The sequence below is a fragment of the Phaethon aethereus genome (genome assembly GCF_964289735.1).
Source record: "Phaethon aethereus genome assembly, chromosome: 4".
NCBI lineage: Eukaryota > Metazoa > Chordata > Aves > Phaethontiformes > Phaethontidae > Phaethon > Phaethon aethereus.
Genome location: NC_138578.1, coordinates 44,013,320 through 44,023,627, shown reverse-complemented (window position 1 = coordinate 44,023,627; position 10,308 = coordinate 44,013,320).

Here is a 10,308-nt window from a genome sequence, read left to right as displayed (position 1 = left end):
CCAGGGGACGATCCTGCCTGGATCCGGTGAATAGACCCAACAGTTCCCACAAATTCAGGCTGTCATAAGCGGTAGAACGAAGCTGTCTCTGGCAACCCCAGGTCCAGTACTGTAGCCGGCGTCACCGAAAGCGGAGTGCCGTGCCTGACATCTGCTCTGCCAAGCGGTTGAGCAGGAATAGTGCAGAAAAGAAGCCAAAGGAAAGATATTTTTTCTCCTCTTCTATGACAGCTCCGGAGCTTTTTCTGTAAGGCCTCAGTCCTTGCAGCTGTATGAATAACTTCTAGCCATGACAACTGAAGAAAAATGCAATCTTCCCATCCTCGCTCCCCAAGCCCTGTCACCCTCCACTCCCCCAAAAACCTTCTGAGAGCTCAAATAACCCTAAAGCCAATACAAACACATTAAGAATATACTTTATGAGGTGAACTGGTGAATTTTGGATGCTTGCCACTGGCAAACCGTTCTGTCTTTCCAGCTTCAGAGCTGTGCCTCTTTCTCTTTCTTTGAGGATAAAGCTTCCTGGTCTTGCTAAAGCTGTCCGGAGACCTCTTCTGGACTTGGCTGGCTTTGTCAGCAGCTTTGTCAAAAGGGCTTTGTCATTCTGTTGGTATGGCAGTGGGAGCCAGGGCCCCGGCTCCAGTCAAAACGTTTGGGAAATTTCTTCCGAGGCATCGCTGCCACAAGTAAGACTGCAATTAGGTGAAGCCATCAGGTATCGCAGGGATATATATATATATATATGCTGCCTGGGCTATCTATCTGACATGGCATCCTTTTCTGCAGATAGGTAGCTATGTGGTTTATGGAGCAAATTACTTTTTTGTGAATTTGGTAGCTCAAAAGGTCCATTTTGGGAGCTCTTCTATACTTAATTAACTTCACTGTGGCCTGAGAGCATGTGCTTCAGCGCGGTGGGTGGTGGCATACCCTGCAAGGGACATTGCAGCAGCCTTCCCACCGGGCAGGTGGGGCCATCGTCCTGCAGTCTCCAGAGCAGACCCTGTGCCTCTGGGGAGCCCTGGCACTTGAGTTTGTCAGTTCCTCCTTCGCTGGAAGGGTTCAAAAAACGTGTAGACGTGGCACTTCAGGACATGGTTTAGTGGACCTGGTGGTGTTGGGTTGACAGTTGGACTTGACTTAAAGGTCTTTTCCACCCTTAATGATTCTGTGATTCCCTGCTGGGGCAGTGCAGTATCCTGTGGCCCTTTCCAAAGCAGGTGGTGTTAACATTTCCTTCCCTGTTAAGCACATAATGTTCTTCATTGACAAAAGGCAGAAAAAACTTTTAATTATTTAAAACTGCCTAGAAAACTTTACCTTTTAGGAAAGTTGCTTGTGGAGGCAGCAAGGTCCCCCTTGCCTCAGCCAAAATAACATATTTTTGCTTGCACAAACTGAATGTTACTGTCACTTTTTTTGTATGTCTGACACCAAACCATGCAACAATCTCCTATTCTCATTCTCCACCAGCTCCATCTCGTGTAGGTAGATTTTTTTTACTCCATCTGATCAGTGAGATAAGGACTAAGATCCATTGTCAGTGAAAATGTTACTGTTTGGTGAATGGTCTAAGAACACTAAACTAAAGCAAAGGCAAAGAGGTTAGGTTTTCTACCTTGCTTAAAAGCAGGACACTTATAAGCTTATGTTAACCCTCTCCAGAAAAGCAAATAAAGATTATGATCTATTAAAAAAAAAAAAGTAAAAGACTCCACAAGAAGCTAAATATGCCTTATGTGCCACACGCTATAAAAACTCAGATCTAAATTGCTACTGCTTTTGGAAGAATATAAATTCAAAGATACGAGCTGGTCAAAATCTCATCCTTTTACTTAAAGAAAATTAACACACAAATGAAAACCTTAGTTAAAAACAAAGCTGTAAGCTTAAAATGTATATACATACTGACAAAGAAAGTCTTAAATGGCTGTTAAATTGTCAGTAAATTGCTGCTCTTCTGTGTAGAGTAAATATTTTGTGATTTATTGTCTCTTCATCTGAAATGCAAACTCTTTTCTTCATTACTGACATAACACGCTTTTTTAAAAAATGAGCTGCAATATTTGCATATGCCAACCACTGTGCTCAGACACCAAGTAAAGAATATTGTGGCAGGCAAATAATAGAAAAATATTTAGTTTACCTTGCTTCAAATATGTGCTTTAAAAGGGGAAATATTTTGCTCCGATTTTACTTTGACAGAAGCTCTCAGGGAAACTGAAAATATTACAGACTTTATTCATGGCTAGACAGTCCTTAATTTCTTCACATATGCATTGACAAATCTGTGCTGGGAATCACCACAGCCTTTAAAGAGCGATCTAGCTGAAGAAGAGCTCAGTAATGGGACAGATGAAAAAGTGATGCAAGAGAAAGTTTTTTTTTGCATGGAACAGAAGTTCAGCAACATCCCCTATACCAAAAGTAGCTAGCATGGAGGACATGACATTTCTGTTTTTTGCTTTTCATTTACTGGAAGCAGGAATGTGGTAGCTCCTAAACCAACACGTGCTCTTTTAGTACTTTGCATTTCTTAATGCAAAAGCTGTATCAGAAAGAGGAAAGAGGTAGAACGTTGTACTCAAAGCTTTTAACAAAGTACTAAACTCTCTTCTAATTCCATACACACACACACATGCAAAATGACATGAGAAACGTTTGCTAACCTGCCACACAGCATTGCATTTTGCTAGATCTGCTGCCAGGTAATACACATACACCTGCCCTTTTTCCACCTGTAGCTCACCTAGGCCACGCCACGTTGCCCATCAGCCTCAGAGCCTGCTGGTATTTCCATACCGCAAAAAAAAAGTGCTGCTTCTCCTTGTCTTAGCAGAACTGGCGACGAGCACGGTCGCACTCACTTGGACACAAGCCGCACTGGGCACGCTGACTGCCAGGCGGGAGGGGAAGCAACGCCGTTGCCGAGCAAGGCGCGCGTTGCCCCATCACCCTCGCCAAGCGGCCAGCGTGCAGGTACGGCAGGCTACAATTTCTTGAGCTAGAGCCTTGAAAAGCAGGTTAGAGGTCCTAAAAAGGTCAGGGCCACAGATCTTCGTTTTGTAGCATGCTGTTTAAAAGGAATAAATGGAAACCAGCAAGTGCAGCTTGCCATGAATTTTTGTAGTCCTGTGTCCACGGGTTTTCAAGACCTGTGTGCCAGTCGGCTAGTGTCCCTTGTTGGTACCGCATTCATAAGCTTTCAACAGCAGAAGACATCCGCATTCCCAGTGTATCACACTGCAATTTTGTCTTCCCACCCACCCTTATCTCCCCACCCAGCTGCTATTTCAGAAACAGCTACATAGGCAGTTCTCGCTCTCAGATCTAAGCAACAACTGCAAATTACCATAAGTGAGCTTATGAAGTCCTGACACTTATGTTGCTGACCCCAAATAGTTTAGTCACTGACCTGATTTTGGCTTGGCATGGTCTCCCTTCAGTTGTGCGTCCCAGTGCTTGGAGTGTCAGGGTCCTATCTTCTCACAGAAGGTTGCAAATGCAGGTTTCTTGGCATGAAACATGTGGGGCCACAGCTGGTCACTAATCATGGCATACAAACAGGAGCACCTGAAGCAAAACAACTGAACCAAAAACCTCGAGAGTGAATCTGTAAAGGCTTTATATACCCTTTGGTGCGGTCTGTTGCTGTGTGAGATTGCCGAGACGCTGGGAGATACAGGATTGTGCAGGTGACAGCGGTTCCCCCCTGACTAAAGCTCCCTGTCCTGGTGGTGCTGCTGGTGCCAGCACGGACCCTCTTGGGTCACCCTAAGCGTGTGGCCTGGCCTAAGGAGGCACTCTGGGGAGATGCTCACCAATGACTGGCTTCCTGCTCTCAATTTGGGTTCTGGGAAGCACCAAGGAGTTGAGGATACCCAAGTAATCCGGATACAGTGTCCATCTTCTAGTAGTTCAGGCAGTAGCTAGTGAGCCAACCTCTTTGGCAAAGGGCTGTAACTAGCTTGCAGATACTACCTCTGAGGTTAGTCTCCAGGCTGTGCTTTCTCAGCTTTTGCCGCTCGTCTGTCTGCCTGCTGGAAGCTACTTTCCTTCTACCTGTCAGTTTTACTTCCCCCTGCCAGAATGAAAGTTTACCCTGGCATTTTGTTAAAGTAGAAGCTTATTAGTTCTAAATCAGGAGACACATTTAACTAAGAGGGTAGTGAAAGTCACTGAAGAATCACTTGGGCAAAGAAAAAAAAAAAAACCCTGATTTTTTTGCACTTATCTCCAAACAAAAAAAAAGAGTCTAACTAGAGCAACCCAAGTGCAAACACCCCACCAGACATCCTCTTCTGCTTCCACTCCCTAAGGTCTCCAGCCGAAGAGGTCACTACAATCCCCCTTCAAAACCAAAGGGTATACCCTGCCACGGACCGGGAGCGCACAGACGCATCTCCTTCCCTCCCGGCTGGGGCAGCTTGTTGACCAGAGCTCATAGCATTACCGATAGCGCAGACAGGCACCACGTCTCCGACAGGTGCGGGGAGTCACCCGTCAGAGAAGCAGGGACGCAAGTGCCATCTTTAAGCTGACAGGCAGCGGGTGCACGGAGCTGCTGCGTGAGCTCGTAGCGTCGCAGTTTTTTTCATGATGGAAATTCAGGCCGCGGGTGGCTGCGCTCTGCAAGCGCTTCCGAGCGGCTGCTGCTAATGCGGAGCGGTGTCTGAAGGCAGGGACCTTGTGGCTGCCAGCGACCTCCTCCGTCGGAGCAGCCTCCCTCCCGCAGAAGGGGCTGCCCAGCCGGGAGGGTCGCGAGCTGCCCTCACCCTTCCCCACCCGCGGGCGTCGCAGAGGAGGGAGGGAGGGGAGGAGGCAGGAGCCAGGCTTGGACACTCCTCTGTTTCCAGACCAGCAGGAATACGTGTGGCAACATCTCAGCCTTGAAGAGTCAAATCAGAAACCCACTCAGCCTCCTTGTACCTCTTCCCATGCTGAAACACCGTGTCCCGAGTTGATAAACGTGCGCCAGGCACCTCGGCGTGACTCCTGCCCATCGCTTGTCCCTGCAGCCAGGGACAAGCCGCTCGTTTCAGAACGAGATGCGGTCCCTTCTCCGTTCTGGGGCTTCCCCCCTTCCCTTCAGGTCTTACTGCTCTCCCGATGTGCCCTTACTTGCAACAGCTCTTTAAAGCTTTTTCCTTGAAGGGTTGCACCTGATGTTATCAAAGGTAATTAGATAATTGATACATAATTCACATAAGGCTCTCTGGTTTCTTTATACATGGTGCTTTCCCCAGGCTGTGAACTTTAAGTGATGCAAATGGAAGAATCCTCTGTTGTTTTACTGTGTTTAACTTTACATTACGTTAAAGCTAGTGCCTAATTGGTTTTGATGTATCTAAAGCACTTTATTGTTTTTTTTAAATAATAATTTTTCTTTGTTCCGAGTTGTTCCCTCGCCAAGGGTAGTGCCTGTAACATTAATGACTCCAGCCTCATTAGGGATTTGATAGGAGGTTTTTTTTGTTACTCATAAAGTCCCCCTCACATGTATTTTGTTTTGTTGTTGCAATCACCATTTCAGTTTATCATCATTCTGGAGCGGTATTTACCAAGGTTTGCTCAGTGGAACTGCGTGTAAGGCTGTAGTCCCAAACAGTTTAGGGGGAAAATAAGAGTATTTCTTTTTTTGCAGTTGGGGATGCCTTCAGCTTGCATTTGACTACAGCACCCTTTTAAGCTCACTATGCAAGGAACAGTCATATATTTTCAGCGGGTGCTTATAGTTTTCTTGGTTTTGCTACTTTTGATATTCAGAGGTCTTCAGAAGCAATGCTCACTTTAACTGTTCCCTCAGAAAGCTGCCTGAATAAATAAAAAATTAGATTGTGTCCAGTTAAATCCTATCACAACTCTGCCATATGCAGTGGCTGTCAGGGATGAAATTAACCAACTGATATAGATTAGAAAGTTTTACAGTGGAGGTAGAGCACCGAAGAACTGAAGTGTATGGGTATGCATAAAATTCAGTTATAGGTCTTAGGGAGATGCAAATGCAAAAAGAAAAAAAATCATCCATTTAAAGAAAAATAAAAAAATAAGTAATAAGCAACTCTTCCTTCCCCCGTCTTTGAAGATGATCTATTGAGTCTCACTGTTTCCCCTGTACGACTCCTAAACGCCTGCAGCGTGGGTACCCACTTTCAGTAAGCTAATCCTGGTTGGGAAGATGATGTATTTCAGACCTTCTATCAGTTGTAGATAGAAGAACCAACGGTGCTAGGAATTTCTGGTGTGTTTTTTGCGTGGAAGGCAGATAAATCTCTGCTTTACATAACTTTTTACTAGAATGAAGTCCTCACGGACTTTTCCTATGCTTCCTTACTTGTCACGTCAGGACTATTACGTGTGTAATACGTTTTGTACTCAATTCTGTATTTGCCTGTTATTTAAGTGGCCATTCGAGGTATGAATTCTGGTATTGCCAGAGCTAACCGTGCTCTTCATTGGAGAAGACAGCTTTGGTTTCTCTTTCCCTTGATATTACACAGCCGGCGTGGCCATGGGCTGCGGAAACGGCGAGCAGATGTACAGCCCTGGGCAGCCCTGCAACTGCTTGGGCTTGTCCAGTCCTTCACCCACTCAACGTACAGGTTATTTTAGCAGCGGTAGATGTACAACAAATTGAAACGTTACTGCTGTAGCTTCTGAGAGGTATTTATTCATTCAGACCATGGTAATTTTTTTTTTTTAACTGTACTTCAGCAATCTTTTACTTTGTATTCCGTCACGTAATACATCCAAATATTAAATAGGACAGGTGTACAATTTTTATTCCATAGTTCAGCTTCTTAATTACAGTCTAGTAATTTACAGGCATGTGTTCTCTGTAAATCCTTTAAGCATGTCCTGAAAACATTTTAATGCATCAGTAAGTTGGTCAAAGCTTCTACAGCTGTTGTTTAATAACATCTAAGCCAACTATCTCAGACTAGTCAGCACAGAAGTCTATGTTTTCCTTTTACTTATTATAAAGTATATATTAGTAATTGTAGTCTATGGTATAATACTTCAAATGCATACACCTGAAAATATTTTCCCCATTTTTTCACACAGCTGTCTTTCATAAATTACAGTAACAAAAGAATTTCTCCTTGATTCCCAGAAAATTAGACAACTCTAAGTTGTTGACTGAGCTCTACTAGCCACCCATCAGCCCAGCTCATCACTGGCTGCCTTGTCTACTAGCACATTGGATACAGATTACACAAAGTTGTCTCCAGCTCTTCTTGGCCCTTTAAAAATAGTTTATAATTGTTGAATTGCCAGGGAATGTTTTGTCCTGAATGTTGATTAACAGTGAGTGAAGGCTGTAATTCCAGACTCTCAGAAAAGTGAGAGAAATGGATATTTTGCAGGATACCTGCAAGAAAGGGTGTTTATTCACAGAGATGCCTGGAAAATGCTGTGACCATCAGAAAGGCTAGCTGATAAACAGAAGCACCTCAGCGGCTCAGAAGGGAACACAAGTTTCTATTTTGCCACCTAATGCTTGGTAAACCGTGTGTGTGTTTATGGGGGCTGGCCTGCTGTGAAGTGTTAAGAGATGTGCAGTGGACCAGATCATCTGAAGAGCTGGTCAGTACCAAGCTACTTCGGCCAACAGACTTTGAAATGGAAAACTACGGGTCAGGCCAAGGTCGGAAGGAATGTGCCCCTTGCAGCAACAGCAACTGTGGAGAAAGACTCCCAACCCTAAAGATCAGATTTATATAAAAAAAATCCCTGGAAAACTGGCAGCAGAGCCCTGATGAAGCATCCTTATGCTTCCCGGTGTAGATCACCATGATGCGTTTAGATGTAGAGCAGTACTTGCAGTTTTGAGGCTGATATGACAGGAATAAAGGAAAACAACCTTTAGGGGAGCTTGTTTTCCTCCTGTATGAAATCCCTCTTCCTTAGCTGGCAATCCTTTTAACAGTGCATTTATACATCCTTCGCACTGGTACTCTGATTTCTTAGGAACTTGTTAGGGAAGGGGCAGGGTACAGCTTCTGTCCATGAGTTCTGGTTACAAGTGAATTACCCTGGAGGTGTATAAAAACAAGTAGGGAAAAAATGACTGGGTTCTCTGCTAATAGGAGAGAAAAGTTGATGTTTTTCTGCCATCTCTGCAAATGCAGCTTTGATAATGAGAATCATGGGGACATCTTTTTATACGTTATTAGCTTTGCTGACATGTTGGGGAATAAACTGGAGCCCTGTACAGCTGAAAGCAAGAGCTGCCGAACATTGGACACTCTCTCTCTTTTTGTGATTTTTGTAAAAAAAGCCCCTCCAACTCTCTGCAGCTTGACTAGACATTAACCTGTATCATGCATCCATGAGAGATTACACATCCATTTCAGATCTGAAACAATGCCTTCAGTTAAAGTTGTTATAACCCTTTGGGGGCTTATACCAACCATATTTTGATATAATTCTACCTCAGTTTCTTGTATCTACATCAGCTCAATAAGGATAATCACAAGTTAAAACCTGCTTGCCAAGGTTAAGTTCAGATGCTTCTAAACATTTGTAAGATGTGTATCCACTGAATTAGATGCTTCTGTTCTTTCATATTCCCCTCTCCGGGTAGCACTAAATTTTGAAGATGGGTGAGAAAGTAGATCACCAACGCAATTTTCTCCCTCAAAGATGTTTGTCTGTCTGTGCCATGAGCTATAACTCTTCCACAGACAAAAGTCTGTAGCGAGACTGACCCATAAGGACAGAACTTCTCCCTTCTCCTCGGGTGCCTTTCTCCTCCTCACCCCTCTGCCAGCACAAGCTGCAGCAAGCAAAGTACCTGAGGCAGAAGGGCTTGTGGCTCTGCCAAGCCAAGATCAAAGCAGCTTTAGTCACTCTTATCTTGAGGAAGAGACCTGCAACAGCAGAAACGCCTCTTGGCACAAACTAGAAAGGAGGGAAGAAGGAGGACCAGCATTCTGGCAGAATCCTGCAGTTGGGGAACCAGCAGAAGGGAAGAAACACCAAATAGGAAAAAGAATAAAGAAAATAACTGAAAAGGATAAGAAGAGGTGAATGCTGCAAGGAGTCAAGACGGCAGAGCTACACTGTTCTTGTTTTAAGAGCTGAAGAGAAACATGCACTGTCTTGATCCTCATAGGAAGTGGGCAGAGCTACTTTGTACGGATCTGGGTTGACATTTCCTGGAAAATTTAGCTAAACACTTTTCCTCTTTCAAAAAAGCCTGAGATGCAGCAAAATATTAATCTGAGGTAAAACAGTGACCATAATGTTCTGTTTTTACACACTATCCAGAAAGTATCCTGAGGAATGCATATACCTACCTTTGGTGGAAAACTCAGCGCTGGCTTCGTATCCAGCAAAGCTTTGCTCTAGTTGCATTCATGTATTTCACAATCAATACACTTCAGATTATGCAGTTCTTCTTATTCTAAATTTAAGTCCTTTGCAGGAGGGAGCAGAACTGATTGCCTCTCAATTCCTGAGTATTTGTAATGGAAATAAACACTCAAACCCTGATATGAAGAAGTATCCAAAATTATCAGTAGCTAACCTTTGTAGGTTGTGCTTCCTTCATATCCAGAAATAAACCAAATTCCTGCCTCTTCCCTTTTACCACCTGTTTCCTCCTTCCTTTCTCAATTAAACTGCCATCTCCTAATCTCACCATTTGACCTTTCACCTCTGTGCAAGCTCATGACTCCTGATCTTCTTAATCCAGGATCATTACCATCAATCACTCCTTTAGGCAAGTGAAACCTTTTTTCACAGAGGGATGCAAGGGGCCTACAGGTCTTTCAGGCTGATAATATTGTTTGAGTACTGGTGCCAGTTGGGGTTTTTGACTAAACTGTGCCTAATGCTGTTTTGTGCCAATTAGATGCTCCAAGCTGATCAACACAAATTTGCTTGGGCTGTGATTCCTTCCAGCTTGTGTCATTTAACTGGGAGAGGTGAAGGATTAACTTAATTACATCAACTAATACTTTGACAAAGCATTAGGGATGCTGCCAAGGTTAATGAGGGCTAAGGTTAATGAAGACCAAGTTTTCCTTTCCTATGTCTTAATGTCTTTTAGATAGTACCACTTACCAGACTTCCTCACTGCAGCTCCCCTCACATCCCTTACACTGTCCGTGATACCTGTCTCAACGCCCTATTCATCTGCTTCTCAAAAATGGGTCATCGTGGCTTTTTCTGCATCGTCTGCTAAGCGTGGGCATTGCTGCTGGCCCACTTTACATGGCTCCTTCTCATTCATACATTCCCTGGAGCTGGGCATCTACCACAATGGCCACACAAAAGGAGGAGGTTTCTCTTTGTGTAGAA